Below are 25,206 nucleotides of genomic sequence, written 5' to 3'. Positions count from 1 at the left end.
CTTTCTTTTGCCTCAGTTTGTCTTGTAAAAAAAAAAATGTTTTGTTTGTTTTGTTTTGTTTTTACTTCTAGCTCACCGATAATTTTATGTTTCATTCTTTTCATAACTTCATTTGAAAAGTTCCTCAAAACTAAGAAACATATGGAAAATGATACACAGATAAGTCATAAAGCAAAGAATGATTTTTATGTCACAGTCCACAGCGTATTGCTAAGCAAAATTTGGTAGATGTTTAATAATAGGAAGGAGATGAAGGGGTTTGATATGATGGAGTACACAGGGGTGTGTTGTGTCAATATAAGCACTTCACTGTGACCTGGGGAAAAGTGGCTTTCTGTTATACTGTTATTTATTTCTGTATTTCTGTGTTTGGGATTTTACCAGATGTTTTCTTTGCATTGTAGTTTCCAACATAAAAAGTACAATACTGGGTATTAAATAGTTACTAAGAAGAGGGAAAACTTGTAAAAAAAAAAAAAAAAAAAGATTTTTTTTTTTCTGGTACTTCTCAATATTGTATGCAATGTACAATAATGCATACATGTAAACACTCATTCTCAATGCTCTTGTACCATTTAAGGGGTTCATTTTGTCATTCTGGTTTTGTAATAGGTAAGGATTAACTGCAAATTAGATTGGCCTCAAGTTTTCATATAAAGAAGAAAAGGAAGATTGTAGCCCCTTGTAGCCACTCCCATGTGAGTAATCTCAACACCTCCACTGGCATTGCAAGCATTAGCTAATACTGCTGGATTGGAATATTCATTTGAATGATAAGCCGCAGAACAATAAGAATTACTGATATTGCAGATAAAGCCTGTATTCAAGAGCATGCAAATCCAAGTTAAATCAGAACAGAGAGCATTGGCCAAGGGAGGTCAGGCATTTAGCAACAGCAAGGAAGGAGCTGGAAGGGGAGAGAGTTTTCTACTACAGACTGCCTGCGCTCAAAATGGGCTAGCTTGAGTGTATACTACCAGGACGTGTCCATGCACCAATGTGTGGATCAGTTGAAAGATAGAAAAAATGGGAAAATAGTGTATTTGAATTAATCTGTGAGTATTCTGAAATGCCTGATTGATCCAGAACATGCGAGTGGCAGGGCACTGCATCTACATCCCCCAGGAACATTCAGAAGTAAAGGTATCACTTTATTATTAATTCACCTTGGTAGCAGACAGCACCCATTGACAGTGTGATCATTGTCCCTCCCCCCCCCCCCCCCCCCCCCGCAACAAACAAATAAACAAACAAACACCATCACCACCAAAAAAAATCAAGCTGCATCAAATCAGAGAATCAATGATTACTTATTCAGAAGATATTGATGAGTCAGTTTTCCCTGACTCATTTCTGCTCCGTGAGTCCAAGCTCCAAAAGAACAGAAATTCAAACATCGCTCATATTTTCTCATCAGGAAAAAAATAAAATAATAATAATCATAAACTTAAAATGAAATCCTAATCCTATGACTTGCTTACAGTATAGCTCTCTTCTTAAAATCATTTGCTATACCTATTTAAAAGATGGCATGCACATATCACCCACATAGGGTTTTTACATATAACTTATCAGGGCTTGCATTAGTATGCTTCTTACGGTTCTCATCCTGATTACAATTTGCAGACCTGAATGCTTTTTTGGATATTCCCTGAATCACTCTGCAATTTTGTTCTTTTATTCCCCTTTTCCTTTATCTTCACATTTAAATGTATTTCACTCTTATCCTCAATCTGCCATTCAGAATATGTCAACTTGAGGAGTACTAGACTATAGCAGTAACTGACAGTATTTTTAAAAATCAGTCTAGACTGTATGCACCAGGTCTCAGAGAAAACTGCTTGCCTATGATATATGGCATTTTAACATATTATTCTAAATTACTTCCATCAAGCAACCAAATGGCATTCAGTTCATGAGCATGTGAACAAGCTGAAGAATTTCCTTTGACAACATGCTCCTTGTGAGATCAAACTTGTAAAACATCACATCAGATTTAATGTCTAATGTATCAACTTATTCCCTCGCTTTGTTTTTTTTTTCTTTTTTTGAGTTCTGAAGATTTAATGTTGAGAAGATATTTTTCCCAAGTTGACATAAATATTAGAAATACAGAAGAAAATGTGACTTATTCTTCATACAAAAAAAAATGTCTCTAAAAGACAGTGCAGCACTTAGAAATAATCAGACTGCAGAAATGAAGAAGATAAGGAAATGACAGCTTCATTAAACAGCTGTTTGCATCTGTCTTTAAAGAAAAATCAGGTTTTAGAGAGCTACATAACACAGAAATATGTCCTAATAGAGCAGAAAGTGGGAGTTGGATGCAATACAGTGATAACTGAATTGTTGCAAATTCTTAATGAGACTACACTCAGTAAAGTGACACTGAAATAACAACATTCAGGATTCTGTTTTTTTGTTTTGTTTTGTTTTGTTTTGTTTTGTTTTGTTGTTTTTGTTTTTTTTTTTTTTCCCTTTGATTGTTCAGTTGAAAATAAATCAATGGTACCTAAAATCAAGTGAACCAGAATCAAGTGAAGGTGGATTTTTGGATTTTCTAGTCTGCAAAAAGGGATGTGTTCGAACTGTTTCGAACTGTGTGGTATTCAGATGAGGATAACTCATTGCTGTTGATGGTGTTTCATGCTGCGTGAAGTACCAAGGAGATTGGATGAACATCTTCTCTAGGTAAAGGGGACTTAACAAAAGGTAGGTGTTAGTTCTTGCTGTTGTTTGATTGTTTTTTAGCATAGTGGGTATTTAAGATGTCTAATATGACTGGAAGAGGATCTAATTTTCCCACTACAGCACACCTCAGATGTTACAATTTCCTGCCATTGCCATGGCTGACATCTGTGTTCCAAACTAACAAGTTAGGGGTCTTTGACCCTCATCACCTGCACCCCACCTCAAAGCCTGATTATGACTCTTGTGACAATTTATTTTTCCACTTTTATTTTCTATTTTCAAATTTGACCTAGACTTAGAAGTAGTTTCTGTTGAAGCAACATTCATTTTACTTACAAGTGACCTCCAACTGGCCACTTTTGGTCTGCTGGGGCAAGAGTGATTTGTAATTTACTTGTTGAGTTCCTCTCACCAGCAAGAAGGAGTAGATGTACCTCCTATCCCTGTCTTTGCCTTAGGTATGTTAATTTTTCCCACAAGCTGAGCAAAATGAAACAGAATTTGCACTGAAATCATTACTGATTTTATATGTGATCCCATTTGCATTATTTGGTTGATCTTATTTACATTATTTATCTTCACTCCCTTGAAAATAATCAGCTATGAACACATTAACTGTGACTATAAAATAAGAAAAAAAAAAAAACAAATCACACATACCAAAAAAAAAAAAGTGTGCTTGATCAAGACTTTAAAATTCAATAATAAAATAATAATAATAATAATAATAATAATAATAATAATAATAATAATAATAATAATAATAATAATAATAAACAACTTCCATACTCTATTGCTAATTTCTAATGCATATTCTTCTAGCTTGATATTTTACTCCAGGTCTGTTTTGTTAGCTTATTTTCTGACATTGAAAGTTTAAATGATCACAGAAATGTATTATAACAAGTTTTTCTCATTCCCCCAATTTTATTTTCCATTCAAAATTTGTCATTTGTTTTCTTGTTTTGTGCTTCAGCGTCTTCAACTGCTGAGCACACAAGAGATAAACTCCAAGCTATAGAGAAATATCTGTCCTGCATGAGCAAATGCACAATCCCAGGCTCTTCTGTCACATTACTACAATGACATTTGCCCCCAAACATACATTTGTCACTGTGGAATATTTGCTGCTTCCTCCTTTCACCTTCAGTACAAAAGTATGTGACCTGCTTAAAAAAGATCATAAATGCTAAACCTTCTCTTGACTTACAGAAAAGAAAATAACAGCTGATATGCAGATTAAGATGTAAGCAAAGGAAGGTTTTAAATTCTCACTGGAAATATAGATGAATTCCAAGTAAAGTTAAATAAAACCAAAAGGTTCAGTAAATTAATTCAATTAGTTATGTTTGAATCTAAACTACTTTTATTCTTTCTTTTCTGTATCCCATTATAAATGTCTGTAACACTTCATATATATATATTTTTAGCACAATTAGTCTATTTTTTAGAACTAAACAAGGTAAGTTTTCCCTGTAAAGCTTCCCAATGATTTATATCTTGGTTCCTAGACATAATAGTAGAATACATAAACGCAAGCTTTTTTCTTTTCTCAGAGAATCAATAGGTAGTAAGTTGTTATGCACCAAATTCCCCAGGGCAAACTGAGATGTATTACAATGTTAATGGCTGAACTGAAATAATAATGGGCCTAATACATATAATCACGATAGCAGTTAAGTATCTAACCAGTCTTTCAGGCATGGATATCTACATTGTGGGCCACAATCTTCATTCTTCCCTCAGTATGCCACTTGTGCTGATGATCAGATTTGCTCAAGCTCTAATTTAGCACTTGTTACTTCCACTAAGTTAAATACTGACTTTAATGACCATTACAGTCATTAGAGCAAGTCTTAACCTGACTTGGGCAGAAATCAAGAACACATAATTGCCGTTCTTTATTGTCAGTGTTAGAAAAGCATTTTCTAACCTTGATAGAAAACCTTGTTAATAATTTGATATCCCTTCCATACCCACAACCTCCGTGGTCAGAGAGAACAATATTATCCAACTGATTAAACATCAGTGCATTTAAGTCACCTTAATTGCAGCATCACATCATTGGCCTGGGATTTAGCTCTGGATGGTAGGCAACTAGGAGCAGGTGTTGAACTAGATGCCTAATTCACTTCGTAGATAATTGGGAGCTAGTTAATGCAGTCAGTGGAGCCTATCTGAATATGTCTACATTAAACTTAGCTGAGCAATTCTCTAGACTCTTTTTGTGTGTATGTGTTGGTCACCGCTAAGTATAATAAGAAATTAGAAATCTAGCTCTAATGTAGGCATACCGAGGCATACAAATTTAGGTGACTAGTATGGATCTGACTCCACATTTGATGACCTGACTGGACCTTCCCTTGAAAAGCCAAATATCTTACCCAAACCACATGATAAGTTGCTGTTAATGTATTAGATTGCTAGTAGGTAAGGGTGCTTGTTAGAGCTGGGCAACATTTAAACAACACTTCTTCCAAGCTCAGGATCGGTGCATCTCTAAGAGTAGAAAACTGGGGAAGGGGGGCAGGAGACCTGCATGGATGAACAAGGAGCTCACTGACAAGACCAAAAGGAAGACCTATGTAATGTGGAAAAAGGGCCTGTCCCCTTGGGAGGAGTATAACAGTGTTGTCAGGGCCTGCAGGGAGGCAACAAGGAAGGCTAAAGCCCACATGGAGATGAAGCTTGCAAAAGAGATTAAAGTGTTTTGTTGTTGTTGTTGTTGTTTGTTTGTTTGTTTGTTTTAAGTATGTAAACAGTAAAAGGAAGACAAGGTTTAATGTGGGTCACCTGCTGAACAAGGGGGGTGTTCTGCTAATAGGGGACACTGAGAAGCATACTCAGTGCTTTCTTTGCTTCAGTCTTTGCTTCAAGGACTCCCTCCCGGGACTCCTGGACCCTGGAGGGAGGAGAAAGAGTCTGGGAAATGGAGAGCCCTCCCCCCCCCCCAGATTGGGAAGAGTGTGGTTTGAGAGCACTGTGCCCTCGTGGACAAGAAGGCCAACAGGATCCTGGGGTGCATTAAAAGGAGCATGACCTGCAGGTCAAGGGAGGTGATCCTCCCCCTCTACTCTGCCCTGGTCAGGCCTCACCTGGAGTACTGTGTCCAGTTCTGGACTCCCCGGTACAAGAAAGACAGGAATCCCCTGTAAAGAGTCCAGTGGAGGGCCACAAAGATGATACGAGGCCTGAAGGCCTGAAGCATCTTCCTTATGAGGAAAGACTGAGAGATCTGGTTCTGTTCAGCCTTGAGAAGAGTGAGAGGGGATCTTATTGATGTCTACAAATATCTTAAGTGTGGGAGACAGGGAGATTTGGCCAACCTCTTTTCAGTGGTTTGTGGGGGCAGGACAAGGGGAAATGGCCACAAAATGGAGCACAGGAAGTTCTACACCAACATGCAAAAGAACTTATTCAAGGTAAGGATGATGGAACGCTGGAACAGGCTGTGCAGGGAGGTTGTTGAGTCTCCTTCTCTGGAGATATTCAAGGCCCATATGGATGCCTACCCAGGCAACTTGTTCTGGGGAACCTACTTTGGCAGGGATGTTGGACCCGATGATCTCTAGAGGTCCCTTCCAACCCCTACAATTCTGTGATTTGGTGATTCTGTAATCTCCTATCATGCTGTATTCCAGAAAACACATATATGATACAGTATTTTTTAGAAAAGAACCAACACCGTCTGCCATGTCAAGGCTACCCAATTTGTCATCTGGTATTTCAACTCTCAAAGATTCCTACTGTCTGCACTCTGAGAGCACAACATCTGCTTTTTCACACCATTATAGACCTAAAAACACCTTCAATAGAACCAAGGTATTACTTCATTAGACACACACTACTCCACCTAAGTACAGGAATAATAGAATCATAGAATAGAATAATAGCCTGCATAACATAGAGAAATTATGGACAGACATTAATATTTTTTACTTACAGGGAGAACACCTGCAATTTTAACTGAACATAAGAGAAAATATGTGGCTGGAGGCCTATGAATACCAAAGTTTCCTGAGGATCAGTCACAATTCATCATTCTCTTAATGACTCTGGCATGCATCATAAGTGTAATAGTCTGCAGAGAGACTGAAATTCAACTGCATGAATCCTTTTTTTCCATCAGTGGCTCCCTGCTGATGTCATTAAGGTTATGTTCATGTAGAACGGGAGGGACACGGTGGTGGGTTAAGCCTAAGATGTGGATTCATGGAGAACCAGGTTTCACAGATTTACTTTGAACGGGTGTGACTGTAGTCATCTATGTCCAAATCCCACCTCCTGCTTCATAGCACCTAAGTCTCCACAAAGAAAACTGTCCTAAGAAAGAAGGCATAGCCTTGGAGACAACATTCCATAGAATCATTTTAACTGACTTACAGACTGACTTAAGGCTTAAGCAAAAGCTTTAAGAAGGGGGACCTCACTTTAGCACATACACATTCCAAAACTTTCTACCTGCTCAGGGTCACATGGATAAGAAAATAAAGCTGTCAGTGTTGTGAGCTTAGTGGTGGAGAGAAGTGCTATAAAATGACAGCCTGAAGCCTTTTTTCAGTCACAACATGTACAGCATAGACAAAGCATACATGTATATTGCGTGTAATAGATAGCTCTTTTCTTTTGTTGTCTTCTCTGTTTTCCCTCACCTCTAACTCCCACTCATCTCTAACTTTTATGGGTATTATCTTCATATCTTTTCCAGATCCCAAGTTGTTATGCAAAACCAATTTCTCTTTGTCCAGTCACAGCCTCTTGTCTACCACAAAATCTACCCTGATTGCTCCCTCTCATGCTTTTGACTGACACGTCTACTGTTTCTTTTTGTCTCCCCTCCCTCCCCCAGCTTTAAAATTGTCATTTTTTTGTGACTATTGGGTTAGACTTCATATAAACATGTTCTCCGTTACTGAGTCAACTTTTCATTCCAGTTCCTTGTCTGGCAACACTCAAAAGAGGATTTTGAGGTCTATAGCATTGCCAAGTGCAACAGGAGAGGAAAAGATGCTGTTTTCTCTTCTGGTTCTTTGGTGAGGTTGGTGTGATGCACCCTTTGGAAGGTACCATTTAGCTACTGCTGAACCTCCATGCCAAAGGCCAGGGAATACATTATTTTAGCTTTTACTTATTTATTTATTTATTTTTGAGGCAGGGAGAGGGAGGGGGCAGGATGGGACTAGCAAAACTGTTAGTTCTCTCCCAGGATTTTTGCACTGCTCAAATTAACTCTGGCCAAGAAAAATCTGTTTTTTAGGAGACTGTTCCTAGACAATGTGGACACAAGCCAATCAGAGCTGTTTGGTCCCAGAGCCCTATTATTCAGCAATACAAATTGGGATCCTGAAATTCTGATTAAGCCAGTGTTTTGCTTTAGCTGTATCACTTACAGTTGCAACCCCACCACCTGAGCTCAGAACCCTGTGTTTGGGGTAAAATACAGCTCATTATTCTAAAGTAAAATGTGAGCTAGAAATCAATATATAGTATTATTACCTTGAAATATGAAGACAAGATCCCACTGCTTAGTATCAGTGGACACTATGCCAGCATGTTTTCATAAATAACACATCAAAATCGACACATAGGTAGTTGTCTGAACATGAAAATAGTAACCTGAGTGTCCTAAGCGAAACATAATGTGGGGTACATCCAGAAAGAATACTTGTATATTTTATTAGGCAAAAGAGAAATATGTAGAAGATGGGATGCTGGGACACATAATTGGCTCATTGTTTTTGTATCCTTCCATCTCTGTTTGCATGCTAAAGATGATCAGTGATGACAAATAAATAGCAAAACTTTATTCAGATAGATGGTGGAAAAACTTATCACCATTAAATTTGGCCTTTTTTTTTTTTTTTTTTTTTGTCAGCTTTGAATTCTGGCATTGATTTCGTAGATTAAGTTTATTCCGTTGTCTTAATTCTGCCGACTCCTTCCATGTCTGAGATGTCATATGCATCTGTATATGTGTGCGTGAGAAAGGGAGAGAAAGAGAAGTTACAGAAAAATTAGCAGTTTTCTTTAAAAAAAAAAATCTTTTAATTTCTAAGAAAAATACTGAAAATGTCAATTTCAAAGAAACAGAGGTAGGCAAAACAAAAGGTTTAGAACAAAATTATTATCCTTGTAGATTTCCTTTCCGTTGTAGATATATTTTTGTAGGAAGAAAAACTATACCCAGACTATGCAAATATCCAAACTCTGGAATCTTTTATTTAATTTATATTTGACACAAGGCAATATATACTTTCAATATAAGTATCAGGTTACTAAGTATCAAGAAAATATTTCAAGATTTGACCACATTGTCAAAAAAATTGTCAAAAGTATCTTGGATTCCTTTCTTTCTTTCTTTCTTTCTTTCTTTCTTTCTTTCTTTCTTAGGATGCTTTTTACTTTAATCTTTATCCCTCCTTTCCCTTCCTATAGACTAAGCCATGAATACTTCCATTAAAATCAGCAGTTAATACATGGAAGATCAAGAATGGGGGGAAAAATGCTCTTGAAGTTAATGCATGTTTATGTCTGGAGTTTCCTCTTTTCCTATCATAATAGCAAAATCTGAGCTACAAAACTCTGAGCCAGAGTCACATTTCCACTATGTCTCAGATGGGAAAGAATATCTGCACTGGGGGTATGGTACAAACCCAGGATTAGTGTTTTCTTTTTTCGTTTTTATTTTTTAAAGCAATGTAGAAAGAAAACAGATGTTAATCATTGTGGGGGAAAAGTGATTGGCATAGAACAGAAGCTGAAAATTGATATTTTAGCATAAAACAGCATTTGTTGGAAATGGCAATACCATAGTGGAAGAAGGAAGCTGTCTTAAAATGTTAAACATAGGTTAAGAAGCAATGCTGAGTCTGTACTTCCATGAGAAGATGATAAAAGGTAATTTGCAAAACCAGCGAAGATGGGACTGTCTGTATTTTGAGGATGTTCCGCATATCCCACACACAGTTAATAACACGCTGAAATGCAAGGCTTCTATTTCATCTACCATATAGTTGCCTACATTTGCCTTTGGACTGTTAAGGACAACATAGAATTACCATAGAAATACCACAGTTATCTCACAAGCTATTTGTCATACTGATTTGCCTTTAGGGAAAAAGCTATGTTAGTGATTATATGTTCCCTTAAAGGAGGCATCATTTCCCCCCTGAATCCAGTAATCGCCGTTTAATGAAGTTAGAACAGTCATTCCCAGCTAAGATGCCTCACACGCCAGATTTTATCTCCCTGTCTCTGCAGAGAGAAATTTAACTCCAGCCATTCTTTACATGGCACTTTATGTGTCGGGTTCCCCTCCTCCCCAGCTGACACTTTTGCATCTTCCCGCATGCTACAGTGATGAGAGGTACAGTGATTGATGTGGTGGGATGAGCAGGGATACTGTAAATCAGGAGGAAGACACAGAGAGTCAGAGCAGCATGGAGAGATGCAATGCAAACTAGCCAAGCAAAGCTTTATTTTTGCTGCATCATCACAGAGACAAATGACACTGTGTAAATGAAATGGGGAGGCATAAAGAAAATAAATGTTTTCTTTTTGTTGTGGTGGTTGTTGCTTTTTTTTTTTTTTCCCTCTCTTTTCCAGACTAACCAAAATCTAACCTTATCCAGGAAGAATAATGAATTAGCAGGAGAGGACGTGCTTAAAGCTAGGCATTGCCTTAAGCTGGTTTGTATTTGCTCCTCAAAATGAAACACAGACGTTAAAAGAAATCCTTCTCCTTAATCTGGCAAGCTATTACTGCACAACAATAGTCTTTTCTGTGTATTTTTTCTTTGTTCCCTTTTAATTAGGCAGGAAAATGTCATAGTAAGCATAACATTAGAGTTGTGCATGCCTTGTTTCTAATGGTATTGAAGTATTTTATTTGGGTATTCTGTGGCTTCATTAATATATGCAAATTACTTTGAGATCTATGAATCAAACAATTGGAAAATTCTCTCTCTTGTACCAGTGCAGGTAAGAAAGTAGACACTACATGCAGTATACATTCCCTATTTCTCATCATAAAACAAATGCAGTGTTTGAAGTACCATAACAAAAAAGACCTTCCCAACAGGTCCCTCCCTACAAACAGCAGCTCCACAGGCAGTCTACAGAGGCTGCATGAAGAACAGTTTCTGACCATTTATGCTTACGTCCATATCAGTTGTGCCATCATGAAGACTGAGCCATCTCGGTCCTGCAGGGTTGTGACTCACTTTCTACAAAGTGAGGAGTATGGAGGAGGTAGGAGATAATGAAACAGCAGAGCTTGTGTTAGCTGTAAGAAAATATATTTCACTGTAGGAAATTGCAAGGTTGAACTCATCCTTCTCACGTGATGTAAGTTAGATGTATTCCTAATATTTTTTTTTTTTTAACAATTAAGAAACAACATTCTTTCCTAAATTCTTTATAAAATGCTCTAGAGAATAGACTGTACTTCTGCCCTAAACAGCTTTTCAGCCCTCAGTAGATGGCTGCTTTGAAGTGGTGGACAGAGCATCCTGTAATGTGATATGAGCAATGATATGAGTGAACTTGCCAGTGGGAGACTTCCCTCATCTTGGTGATGGTGACATTTGGATAACCCCTTAGTCCAATGAGCTATGAATGAACTGATAGGATTGTGTCTAGTTGCTGTTATTCTGAGAGCTGAATATGAAGATATATATATATATATTTGCTTGCATTTAATAAGTCAGCAGACTTTTATGTAGGAGGGAAAAAAAAAAAAGTGTAGAACTGCTGAATCATTTTAAGTACACATATATGAAGACCCCCACTGAAATGCTGAAATGGAAAAAGAGAAATATGCTACCAGAAGAATAAAACAAAAGGTGTTTTACACTATAGGTTAGTGTTGTTCGGCTTCCAGCTGATCATCTCTTCTTATCAGCTGGAATTCACTCACAAACTTCTGATATAAAAAATGCCCTGTTCTTTAATTTTGGAGCTCACTGTTCCTTTTGAGGAAAAATTGGCACCAGTCTCTGCTGCAATACTCATGACTGTCCCCAACCTTCCTCCAGTGTTAGTGATGCCTCAGTCTGGAGACCACACAGTGAATTGTACTGAGGAGCTGCTATGGCTGCAAAATATCTGTTGCTGAGAGTAGCACCCTTAGCTGCACAGCCATGACATTGCGTTGATTGTGGCTTCCTGGTGATTTTATTTGCATATTTTCCTCCCAAATGTTTGCTTATTAATTTCCTTCATCAGCATTTTGCAGATAAACCTCTGCTTTAGTTCACTCAGCCAGAAAAAGATAGGGATAGTGCTTGTACATATTTCACTGTAATTTTGGTTCTCCAAAATGTAATATTTTGACTAAAATTGTGCCTGCTCTACACTGTCTCTTTTTAGAAACGCTTCTCTTTTTTTTTTTTTTGGTGAAGCAACTGATTATGGATAAAGCTGAGGTTTATCAGGAAACTAGTGCTGAATTATTACTGTAGCAGAACTACTATCCTCTGTGATTTCTGTTGTGGTCCCTAGCTGTAACTTGCACCCTATTTACCTTCTTCACTGAGGTATTCATTGAGCTGAGGCTTTAGAGATTTCTTTACAATAATTCTCAGATCCTCTATCTGGTCAGTTGTCTAAAGCAAGTTCCATTTTCTAGACTTTTTCTTTCTGTATCTTTTCTTTTTAATTTTTATTAACTATTCAATAAAAATAACTTGTGATTTTCTTACACAAAAATTCATAATTGTTGCGGCTTTTGGTAGGGCAGTCAAGAAAATAATCTCAGTTCTTTGGTCTTTGCTCATATTATTCCACATTCCATTTTAACACCCTTCTCTAATGTGGAAGCCACATTTTACACCCAGACATTTTATACCCACTGCATCAAAGAGACAACATTGATTTGTGTTGTTACTTATTAACATGGTTATCCATCTGAAAAAAAGAAAACAAAAACAAACAAACAAAAAAACTGTTGAAATAAAAAGGATCCTTTTAATGATAAACCCCCTTTCTTTTTATTTAGCTATTGCTTCTAGCATTTTTTGACGGTGTATGATGCATACAGTGTTTATGTTCCTCTACTCCAACATATACATATGCCTGCAGATGTACGTATCATGTCTGTTATACTAGTACAATATGTCTAATCTGAGAAGATTGCACAAGCATAACAGACATCCTTTCACAAGCTTTTTGCATGTGAACTATAAAACGCCTATTTTACAGGAAGGTAAAGAGAAACATGAAACTATTTGAGAATAAGACTCAAAGGGATCAAGGCATCTGGGAACAGGATCAGAGCTGAAAAGCTTTGATTAGCTGTGTGGATCCCGGATGGCATTAAAGGAGAGGGCTGGGTGCCTCCAAGTGGGGTTGGAGATGTGGACAAGGGAGCTGCCTTGGGCTGTTGGAGAGGAAATCCCATTGCCTTTGATGTTTTACTCTGAAATAAGCACTGGGAGGTTAGGGCCAGGGGGCAAGGGCAGCACACAGAGGGAGAGGTACACTGGCAAGTGTAAAAGGTTTCAGCATGAAACCTTAGATTTTTCTGCTTCAAAATACATAATGTTGTAGTGGTTTTTTTTGTTTGTTTGTTTGTTTGTTTGTTTGTTTGTTTTCACATCCCCAGTTTTACATTGTGCTTTAAAATACATTGAAAACAGGTTGAAATCACAGTAGTTCGTTGTCTCTTTTTTTTTTTTTTTTTTTTTTTTTAATCGTTTATTTATTCATAGTGGAACCTTTCTAACAACCTGATGTCTGATATTTTATTGACATTACTCCCACATCAGAATTCAAGAGACTTTTTGAATCATTTGGTCTTCCAAAAACAAAAATCCAAATTGTGCAATTCTTGCCTCACTCTTCCCTTTTGCACTCACATCAAATAGAAATCTGTGTCTTCTTCTCTTCACATCTTAACAGTTTGCGAACCTTTGCAGCACAGCTGCATACTGATTACTGCATCTTCTTGACCTGCCTGCATGGTCTCTGTCCCTTCCTTCAGTTTCAATAATTAATTTATACCAGGAGCTTAGTTAGTCTGCCCAGGAATACATCTGATTACCTTAGCATGTAAACTATATACAGTGTATTTCAAAAGGAAAACAACAACAAAAACAAACAAACAAACAACAACAAAAAAAAAAAAAAAAAAAAAAAAAAAAAAAACAAGCAACAACAACAACACAACTATAATACAGATAGCTCAACACACTTCAAATGTTAATTGCTGTATTTTCTGGTATTTAATATTTTTCTTCTGGATGCAATTAATTGTTTTCTTTTTCTTTGTACTTCACTTTGTATTCCTGTTTTCCAGATGATATGGGCTGTAAACATTTTTAGCCTATCTTTAGTCCTGTCTCCTAATTGTTTACTGAACATGATTGCCTCCTGTTATTGCTTTGAGATTCCAATTTTGACTGGAGAGATTGTATTCTTTCCTTCATGCCCTTTAACACCTCTCAGCACTATGGCAGCAGGTTTTCCAAGCAAACAAGTTTTCTCATTTCAAATCCTCTTTTTGCTGTACTTCAACATCAAAGTCTGTTCACTGAATTTCTAAAATTTGTTTCTCTTATCTCCTTTCTTCCCAAACTGTTCTCATGCTGGTGCTTCCTGGACTGCTGCATCACTCCTGCTGTATACCTCACCTGAAATGCTCTGAAGAGCTTCCACTTCTCAAAAAAAAATGTATTGCTTGATCATTTACCCTTGCCTCAACTTCTGTTTCCATCAAAAGAAACACAGAGAACATATGACTGCCTGTTCTGAATTTGCCATTAAATCCAACAGATTACCCAGTTCCCAAGCCTATTTCACACTCTTAGATATTTAAGATATTTCTTAAAATATTCTTAAAGCAAAGATTTTGTATTAATGTAGCTTTCTGCATTACTATAATGCCTCTTGGATTCCAATAAAAGGTCCAGGAGTTGCTCCCAAAACTAAGTTCTCTGTTGTATATATAGCATTAGTAAAAATGACTACAATTAGGTGTGTTGTTGTTGTTGTTGTTTAGTATTTTCTAATAATTAACATTACATTAAATCACTTTTCTTTTATAGTTGCTGGGAAGAAAATGTTCTGTGAATCTATTGATTTATTAGGAAAGCATTATCTTCTTTTTGTTTATGAATTACATTTAAAAAGGGAAATAAATTCTCATTACTCACTGCTGCATTACCAAAAATACCTTGAAAAATATTGCTTAAAATTTCCACTTTGAAAAGTTGTAATGAAAAGAAGTTCAAACTAATTTGTCTAACTAAGACTTTATTTATTTATTTATTTATTTATTTATTTATTTATTTATTTATTTATTAACCTCTTGGCATTGGCAAATATATCTTAGGCTGGCCAAGTTTAGCTAACCATAATTCCTGTGTTAATTATAAATAAATAATATAGCAAAACCTGGATTTTTTTTTATTATTGTTCAATAGACACAAATATTCAATCTTTTGAATAATGAGAAATTGGAGAAAGATTGAGGATTCAATAAAGTATAAAAAAAGGAAATTGTTTGTAGCTGGTAGCCAAATATACTTGAGAACTTATTTTAGGAAGAGCACTTGCCTAGCTAGTAGAAAGAGTTCAAGGAGGAGAGCACATGATATTAAGAGCTACATCAATGTGGACCAAAATGAGTGCCCACGATGTGGAGATAAGCTTCAGTCTGATTGTCTGCGGCTGCTGCCAGCATAGTAGTGACCTGGATGTGTGGGAGGACAAAAGGGAGGCAAAAAGGTTGGGTGCCAGGCTATCTCATTGCAGCTCTGTGCATGGTTTGATACAAAATCATTTTTTTCATTACTCAATCAAATTCATTACTAGCAAAATCTTTATCTTTTCAAGTTGGGAAACCGCAAATTATTTTTCTTTTCCTCACTGGCATTGCATCCTCATCATTCAATTGCTTTTCCAGTTTGTCTACCCCTTGGGAAGAGACACAATTTCTCCTCTGGTAAGCTGCCGACATGCCTCTACGGCTGGGGATATGTTGATTTCACACAGCAGAGATGTTCAGCTAATTGCATTTCGCAATATGGCAGACCACCTGCAGAGACGTTCTCTTTGAGGGAATCATGTGTCTTCCCAGGCTATCCAGAGATATGTCTATTAAATGCATTTAACTGAACTTATGGAAGTAGGCATTAGAAACTGAAGAAGACGAAAGCAAAATGAGTGACTACACCAATTGACTTTTCTAGGTATTCAAGTTGTCCCCAGCTGTGAGACAGCATGCCAGTACTGGTGCATGGCACAGTTAAGATCAGAGTGCACATTAATTTATAACATTTCACATGAGTGAAGAATGTTTTGGAAATGTTCATGATTTTTTTTTTCTTTTTTTTTAACTGAAGTGAAGAACATGAGAGACATCACCCTGTGTCAGACCACAGGGCTCACCCAGCCAAGATCCTGTCTCTAGCAGTAGGTAATAACAGTCATCTAAAGATGAATAGGAGAAAGGGGCATGTGCAGAGGATTATTACAATCTCATCTGCTAGCCATCAGCATCTAGCAACTTGCTGAGCTAGTTAGCACCAAAACTCTGAGAGCTGCATGAACTTCTCTGGTCTGTCTTGACTCAGTTATGCTTTTTGCTCTGAAACAATGAGTTTCAAAGTGTTGCATATGTTGCATTAATAAGTATTTCTTTTTGTTGTTGTTGTTGTTTTGTTTTGTTTTGTTTCATTTTTGTTTTTAAACCTGACGTCTGCTTCCCCTGATGGAAGAAATAGTTAAAAAAAAAAATGTCATCCACTTACTTTTTACCATAGGTTACCTGATTATATTGGTAGTCAGTATCATCCTTTTCCTTCCTCTTCCCATTGCATTCCAGAAACAGGACTCCATTTTCCTTCAAAGTATTTAATAGATTATAATCATTGTCTTAAATCATTAATTAATTAGTTATCTTTACCTGTATCTATTTTGAAGTTAGTTGCTCTGTATCCAACCTAAAGAATGTGCATGCATTTGAAAGCTATTCTTCTTTTCTTTTTCCTAATAGTATCAGTTGAACTAAGAAAATAGACGATGAACCTTGCCACTCGTGTCCTTAGACATGTGCTGTAACCCTTATTAGACACCAGAGGATTCATACAGCGAGGGCTTCACAGATATCCAAATCACAGAAAGACCATCAGCCTCAATCCACACTCCAGCAGACACCAGAAAGCATGCACCTCACTGATCTGAGTGAATTTTCTGGTATCTAATAAGTCATGAACATGAAATGAAGATTTTCCTACTGTCAAGGCATTAAGCAAACCTCTCTTCCATGAGGGTTCCCTGGGGGACAATAAGGCAAGCTCACATGGCAGCAGCATGAAGATTTTGTTGAAAAATATTCCAACCGCAAGATTAAATTCCCAAGAGAGAAAGGTATGTGAGCTAAGTCATTCACAGCACCAAGCCTTCAAAGTACAGTATGAAAATTGTTAGACTTTTGAAACCTTCCAGAGTGGGAAAGTCACACTAAGTGGGAAACAACAATCACAGAAGAATGTGTTTTTCTGCCTCAAGTAGGTGTGGCACTTATGGTTTATCACAACCCTGCCTTGATCACCCTCTGTGACATTTCATCATTTCTTCAAGGAAAGGCCTGCTGTGGTTCCTTCCCTGCATGCCCCTGTAACACAGGAGAACAATGGAAAGTTTGGGCATTCAGCTGAATATATCTGGCTCAAGTTCAACACTTGACGAAACTAAAATAAAACAGATATTTTTTTTTATTTTTTTTTTTTTTGGTGTGCTTTTCTATCTATATGCAGGATTGTTGCCCTTTTGTTGAAACCATTCCCAGAAATATAATTCCAGAAACTACATGACTGATGGAGATTTATAACAGTGTGCTTCAAGTTTACACCACTTATCAGCTGAAAGAGAAAATTTAGCATCCCTAGGGTGTGTATGCTTTCAGGCATTTTGTGTAATGGGAGTCTCATGGGATGGTCAAAAATCTGTGGACTTGTGTGCCAGCTTGTGGGATATCTGTGTGACTGATTTCCAAGTAAATACTTATGATATAGGAGAGAACTTATATCTATGTATTTGTGAGCCTCCTTAACTATTTGCCAAAACAAATATTTTAATCAAGTGAATAAGTACAAATATATACTAGAATACTATGTGTATTTCCAGATGGAAACTAGAAGAATGGCAACTTTATGAGATGACATATCTATCAGTCACACACTGAAAAATCCTATTCTGCCCTACTGACTTCTGCAGGACACAAATAAAATTCATCTTGATGTCGTCAAGGTCCTACACTATTTATCAGCACACACAAAGGAGGGATTAGTTTTGGTAACACATCTGAGAGAGCAGCAGATTTTTCTAGAGGGAAATAAAGATGTTTAAAAGATCTCCAATTGCCCAGGATCAGATGACAAGATAATTAGAACAATTAAAAACTAACAAAGTACTGTATCCCAAATGAATTAAAGTATAATTCTAAGGAATGGAGAAAAAAATATATAAAATAAAATAAAATAAAATAAAATAAAATAAAATAAAATAAAATAAAATAAATAAAATAAAATAAAATAAAATAAAATAAAATAAAATAAAATAAAATAAAATAAAATAAATAAAATAGGAAAGGCAAGTATCTGTATGGCTTACTAAAGATATGGAGGACTAAAGAGAGTAGATAATGGAACACCCTCATTACAGTTAAAAGATAATATAGGTCTCAAAATATGGCTGTGAGACCGGTTTTAGAAGATGCAACATTCCTTCCATTCCAGTCTCCCTCAGATGCTTCAAAAATGGCAGATGACCCAGAACTAAGGCAATAATAATAATTTTTAAAAAGTAGTAAAAATGACAGCAGTTCCAGATGATTAGCTGTACAGAGTAGTTTAAGTACAGTGTAAATTCAAAATTGTTGCTGAGATTTTACAGTAATAAGAACAGATTGCAGAAAAAAAAATAAATAAATAAAGGCCAAAATGATGAGAATAAAGAATTATTGCATGTCTCTCTCTCATATTAGAGACAGCAGAAGCCAAATAACATTTCAGATTAAAACATATTATATTCTGATATTTGCATTGATTTTCATATTAACTTGTGATACCAGCTGGCTAATGTGCCAAGGTAGTCTTCATTACCCTAATCTTTACTCATTTAACAACGTCTTTGAGAGTTCAGGGAGTTGAATCTATTCTTCATCCCATGCAGCTTTCATGCCATCTTCTGCTGCAAAGTCAGTTATTTTCAGGGACACAGCAAACTCATTCCAAGGAACTATTTCTCTAGGCAGCAACCAATAATTAGTGTTCCACTGGTCAATATTATTAGTTTCATTTGGCTTTGGATATTTTTTTTGTCTCTGGACTCATCATAGTGGTTTGGGCTCTGGCTTAATTTTAAGTACCACAGGACATTAAGATTAAAGGGTTAACAATTGTGCTGATAATGTCATTCATAGATAGCACAAAAATCTGTCTGCCTTTTGCATTGCACTGACATATTTTAAATTTCTGTGTTATCACTTAGTTTCAAATATTATTCAAGAGTTCAGCTGGCAAAATGGCTATCCTATTTCATTTTTAATCATTTTCCAATGATTAAAGTGGTTTCTGCTTGTCTCTTAAAGAGGTATTCAGATTCAGCCAACTACTTTCAGGTTTCTATCGGGTGTCTATACAATAGACATATATCTACCTGTGTGCTAGATATTTGAATGATCATTTCAGTCAATGGAGAGAGAGTCAGTACAATCGAGAAGACATAGTTCAGGTATCTAAGTGCAGGTATAAACATGTTTTCTGATGTTGAAACTATCTACCTTTCACAAGGTATACGGGAGATCTGCACTTTTCTGGAGTGATTGCTTGTGGCCAGGTGGGATATCCCCACACATCACGAATGGCACTAGGCACCTAAGTTCCAGCAACAAAATTGAGCATTGAAGTATCTGGGGTGTGATCCTGCTAGAACAGTTTGGACATTGCTTTAGAAAGAGATGAATACCATCTCATCAGAGTGTATTTCCTTAATCTCCAGAGTATATAAGATTTAAGAATATTGTTTGCATATAAATGCTGCGTGTGAACATATTGTTTGCATATAAATGCTTGCATGATTTGGTTATCTACATCTGTGGTTGAATTTCACCCGTAGTTTTCAGAGTAAGGGTTCATTTGACATAAAATCAAATATGCTTGTAAATATCAGGAAGCACTTCTTTACTGGGTGTGTGATATTTCTGGCATGGCTCGCCCCAAGAGGTTGTTGTGTCTCCCCACTTGGACATGGTCCTGGGCAGTTTGCTCTGGGTGGCCCTGTTTGAGCAGGATGTAGGACCACATGGCCTCCAGAGGTTCCTGCCAATCTCAACCATTCTGTGATTCTGTGATCCTGTACAGTTTTATATAACTTATCTCTACAAATCTGAAAATGTACATATTTAGATGTAGAGCTTAGAGATATGGTTTAGTGGGGACTGTTAGTGTTAGGTTAGAGGTTGGACTCGATGATCTTGAGGTCTCTTCCAACCTAGAAATTCTGTGATTCTGTGATTTCAAAATTATAAACAGCTATGTGATAACAAGATATAAGTCTTGGCAACCTGTGTACATTTCACACCTAGAGGTAGCAAGATTTGTAGGACAGAACATCCCAATAACCTCATTGCAGCACACTATTTTATGTTGGCCAAATATTTCCTATGACAATCATAGAATCATAGAATGGTTTGGGTTGGAAGGGACTTTAAAGATCATCTAATTCCAACCACCCTGACACCCACTAGATGAGGCTGCCCAGGGCCCATCCAACTTGGCCTTAAATGCTTCCAGGGATGGGACATCCACAACTTCTCTGTAAAACCTTATTTTTATTTTTTTTTTTCCCAATCGTATCCAATCTGAATCTACCCTGTTTTAGTTTAAAACCATTACTCCTTGTCCTACCACTACTCTTCTTTTGTCCCTCCCCAGCTTTCCTGTAGGACCCTTTTAGGTACTGGAAGTCTGCTGTAAGGTTTCCTCAGGGCCTTCTCTTCTCCAACAGACCAGCCCCAAGACCTTCAGCCTGTCTTCATAGGAGAGGTGCTCCAGCCTCTTGATCATCGTTGTGGACATTCTCTGGATCTATTATGATAGTGTCTTGTCCTTCTTTTGCTGGGGGACCCAGAGCTGAATGCAGCGCTACAGGTGGGGTCTCACAAGAGCAGAAAAGAGGGGGACAATCCCCTCCTTCACCCGGCTGCCCATGCTGCTTTTGATGCAGCCCAGGGCATGCTTGGCTTTCTGGGCTGTGAGCCCACATTGTTGGCTCATATTGAGTTTCTCATCTGCCAGCACCCCCAGGTCCTTCTCCTCAGGGCTGCTCTCAATCCATTCTCCACCCAGCTTGTATTAGTGCAAATAAACAAAGCAAAAACATAACAACAAAAAGTATTGATTCTATTCATATTTTGTACTATTGAGCCAGGTGCTTTTACTGGCCTTCGGGATTACAGACTATGTTTTTAAAGTTTATTTGGTCCCCAGTTAGGTCTCATTGGTCTGCTGTTTTAGGTTGTCTTCTCTCTCATTGAACAAATGACCTTAATAATGGATCCTAACAGTTAGCATACATTGGATGTAATTAAACAGCACTTCAGTAAATGTTTTGCTATCCTGTTGAATCAGAACCCTCTCTGGGTGCTAGGGAGAGGCAATAAGGGTGAGGAAATGGATTAGATTGCATAGCTAGGAGCCCATCCATTGAGAACACAACCTAACCACACTCATTATGTTTCTCTGTCCATTAACTATTTCTGAAACCTCTTCAGCTGATCTCAGACCCTGGAATGGCTGATTTAGATAGTAGATAATTTCAAGATATGCATAGGTGTATACAGAATCCTTTAAAATAAAACTGACCATCATCAAACCTATCTGCCATAGAGCTAGGTTTTAGATAAGAAACTATAAAATGGGGAATGAACATTTCTCTGAAAGTCATTGGAAACCAGGATGTTAGCTTTGACCTACAAAGACTCAGACAGGACAAGAATAGCTAATAAATCATCTCCTCTTCTGTCACAATCAATTGGAAGGAGGTATCCAGGCTAGATCTACAGTGTGAAAAAAAAAATAAATATGGAGCAGATAACAGGCATTTTCTGCAAGGTGTCTCAGCTACAATGCTTGCTTTTCCAGGCTGCATTTTTTAACCAGCTAGACTTTTTTTTTTTTTTTTTCCCCTGTTATTATTATTATTTTTTCCCTTTGATCTTGTAAGGCTATGGAAGTTTTCTGATCCTTTGTTGATGTTATATTTTTTCATTTACAGAATAGATGCTCACAGCACAAGAAGGATATTGGTAATTTTAATCTAAGATATTTGTATCAATGTTTTCCTCTGTCTGTGTAAAAGACTCCCTCGTGGTGCTAGGTGAACCCAGAGCTTGTCTCTATTTGAAATAATTTGCCCTTCTTCCATCTCTGGTTCCGTGCAGATATCATGATGAGCCCAGGAAGAGCTAGTCACAGGATGGGGCTTTATCCACATCCACAAAGCAACAGGCAGGTGTGACACAAAGCACAATGAAGCAAAGGAAGAGAAAGAGCTCTCCCTGTATGGCATTCTGCAGAGGCAAACATATCTCTGCTGCAACTCTTGCTTCTTCTAGTAAACATATTGACTTCTGCATCACCTTCTCACCCCTCCCTGTTCTTCTTGACTTCTTGTCCTCCCTTCCACCTGTCTAGCCACCCAGTTTGTCCTTTCAGAATCCTGTGCTGTGAGCCTTCTGGGGTAGCAACAGCTCTTGTCTTACCAGCTTGTACAGAGATACACGATGGGGCTCTAAAACTCTATATTAGTTACTAGGTGTTAAAAGAATTATAATAAATAATATTAAAAGCTATAACAGCTGCAGTAAAACTTGCATTTATATGGGTTAGCTTGATGCACAGCTAACAAATCATTTAGGCTTTTAAATATATATATATATATATCAACAATAAAAAAGATGAATCTACAGCTGGGAAAGAACCCTTATGTTTGTTAATTTTATTTATTTATTTATTTTTACTTATCTTTCTCCTGCATAAGGGATAAGAATAAGTTTGTGTTGCAAATTCCAGGCAGTTGATCTCTCTTCAATGACAGTTCTGCTATAATTCTCCTAATTTCAAGCTCCTGCTTGAAAAGGTAACAGTGAATGGTTTACAGGCCATTTTTGCAGTCATCAACAGCTGACTCAGTTGATTCGTTTTCACAGAATTAAGATGTTGCATGCATAGTCAATCTCTTTCTCCATATAAAATGGCTGGCATAGTCATCAAATCTTGATATTAACATAAGCATAAATGCTAAGATTTTAAGTGTCCATATCATCACTGCAGCCCCAGAACTCAAGAGGGAGCTATATGCCATTGACAAAATCTTCTCATCAACAGTTTTATATGACGTTTCTTACACCAGAAATAGTTGAACACACACAACTAAACTCTAGAATAGTTTCTTGCTTGAAAATCACATGCATACTGGTCATTAAAAGTTTTTGAGCTAAGGAATGATAACACCCAAAGGGCTGACCTCTGATAAGTAATACTTCTGACTCACTAATTAGGTATGGTAAACTACTGGCCAACATTACTGTTATCAGCTCATACAGTTTGTTCTTTTCTGTTTTTACCAGTGTTAGTCAACAGGAATTTCCTCTGCAAGAATCAACAAATACTAGTGTGTAAGGATTATTTGTATTTTAAAGACTCTGTTGGGTTGACCTAGTATCATTATACATCTGTTGAGTCTGTTCATATTCCAAAAATGGCAAGCAGACATTATGAAATCAGTGTAATCCCTGGAAGAGCTGAGACTGTTTAGTCTAGAGATGAGAAGACTGAAGGAAGAAAGGATAATCATTTCCAAACATGCAGAAGAAACCTTCAAAGAGAAAAGGAATGCAACTATTCTCTTTGTCCTCAGTGAACAGAATAAAAAGCAAAGGCTTAAACTGCATCAGAGAGGTCTGAATGAAACTGCTGGGAGAGTTTTCTAAGTGGAAGGCAAAACAAAAAACTGGGTTGCTTAGCAGGCTGTTGCATCCCTCTGAGGTTTAGAGAAAGCCCCTAAACATTTGTCAGGAATATTCTTTATGTTATCAGGGAATTCTTCCTTGAAAGATTTTTTTTACTCTGTTTTCTGCTATTTTTTCTTTTTTCTTTTTCTTTTTCTTTTTTTTTTTTTTCAAAAAAAAAAATATTTGATCAGGGTGATTGGACAAGATGACCTCCAAGGTTCCCTTCCAATCTCAACCATTCCATGATATGCAGTTTCTCAGCACCAGCAACTGAGACGTTTGGTATCAGTACCGAGAAATTTGGGATTAATTTCTCATGTAGCAGTACATTTTTGCTAATCTTTCAGCAGGTTAATGCTATGCCATGAGACATAGCCAGATCAAACCCCAAAATCTCCATTTGCTTTTAACCTAATATGCTGTCTACAGAAATGACAGCAGTTGTGCCTTTATGTATCCTGAAAATAGACCCAACAACGATTTCAGTAACAAACACTGGGTAAGTAATCGTATTTGTACCAAAGTACAAAAGAATAGATTTGCTATGGCTTTTACTGCTTCTGCCGCTGTTGTTTCATGAAGTTTGGCTATAATTTTATGTTCCTTTTGTCCATCCATTTTTTAGTTAAAATTCTGATGTAAGGGAGAAAAGTGGCAAGAATTGTTACAGATGGCTGGACTTTCAGATATCCATGATTTTCTTTACTTGAATCATGACAATGCTGCTTACAACAATGGCAAACAACTTTCTCATGCTTTTGTTGTGATGCCCACCCTGGCATTATCTTTGCAGATGTGCTGTATGGGGGCAAGACAGCCTGGTCTTGGGAATGAAAGCCACAGTAAAACATTTTTGTCAATATACCTTATACACACTTAAAGCTCTAAACTTAAAATTCTCTTCTGCTATCCTCATTTCATGTTCCCAGGTCTCTGGAAATAAGGATGGTCTCACATGACAGCCCTTTTAAAGTAAATTCACTTAAGCAGATTCATTTGCATTTTAAAGAAGGGTGTAGGAGGTTGTAATTAAAGACAGAATTCTTAGTTAAAATTGTCCCATCTCACAGTGTCTTGAGCACTTCTTCCTAATATCTGATTACTGTGTTACCAATTCCTTCTTTTCTTTGACTCCCTGTGAAAATAAACAAAGCCAGAAGCAACCCTTTGGCCTGATAAATGTGCAGGTTAAACTGTGTGGGCTTATATTCTGGCAAATACAACAACAACAACAACAAAGTCATAAGCCCATATTTTATTGCACTGCAGCTCTCTTCTACCCATTTATTTATTTATTTATTTATTGGCCATGTTTAGTTGAACTATACAACTGTGATTATCATGATACTGCTCTATTTGTGGCACTCTAATTTGGACTGTGGTATCTATGTATTTTACAAAAACTTAAACAGAAAATGATTCACATTGTCCTGGGGGGGGAAGTTTTAGCTTTTTATTTTGAGAGTATTTTTAAAATGAACATATTCAATGGCAAC

General features: G+C 37.0%; 1 protein-coding gene across 1 annotated transcript in view; it reads left to right on the top strand.

The window, feature by feature from the left end:
- The window catches only part of TENM4 (teneurin transmembrane protein 4), a 1,646,934-nt gene that overhangs the window by 672,181 nt on the left and 949,547 nt on the right, over positions 1-25,206 (top strand). The window lies entirely within an intron of this gene.

The sequence above is a fragment of the Anas acuta genome, chromosome 1 (assembly GCF_963932015.1).
Source record: "Anas acuta chromosome 1, bAnaAcu1.1, whole genome shotgun sequence".
Classification (NCBI taxonomy): Eukaryota; Metazoa; Chordata; class Aves; order Anseriformes; family Anatidae; genus Anas; species Anas acuta.
This window is presented reverse-complemented; position numbering and strand designations above follow the sequence as displayed.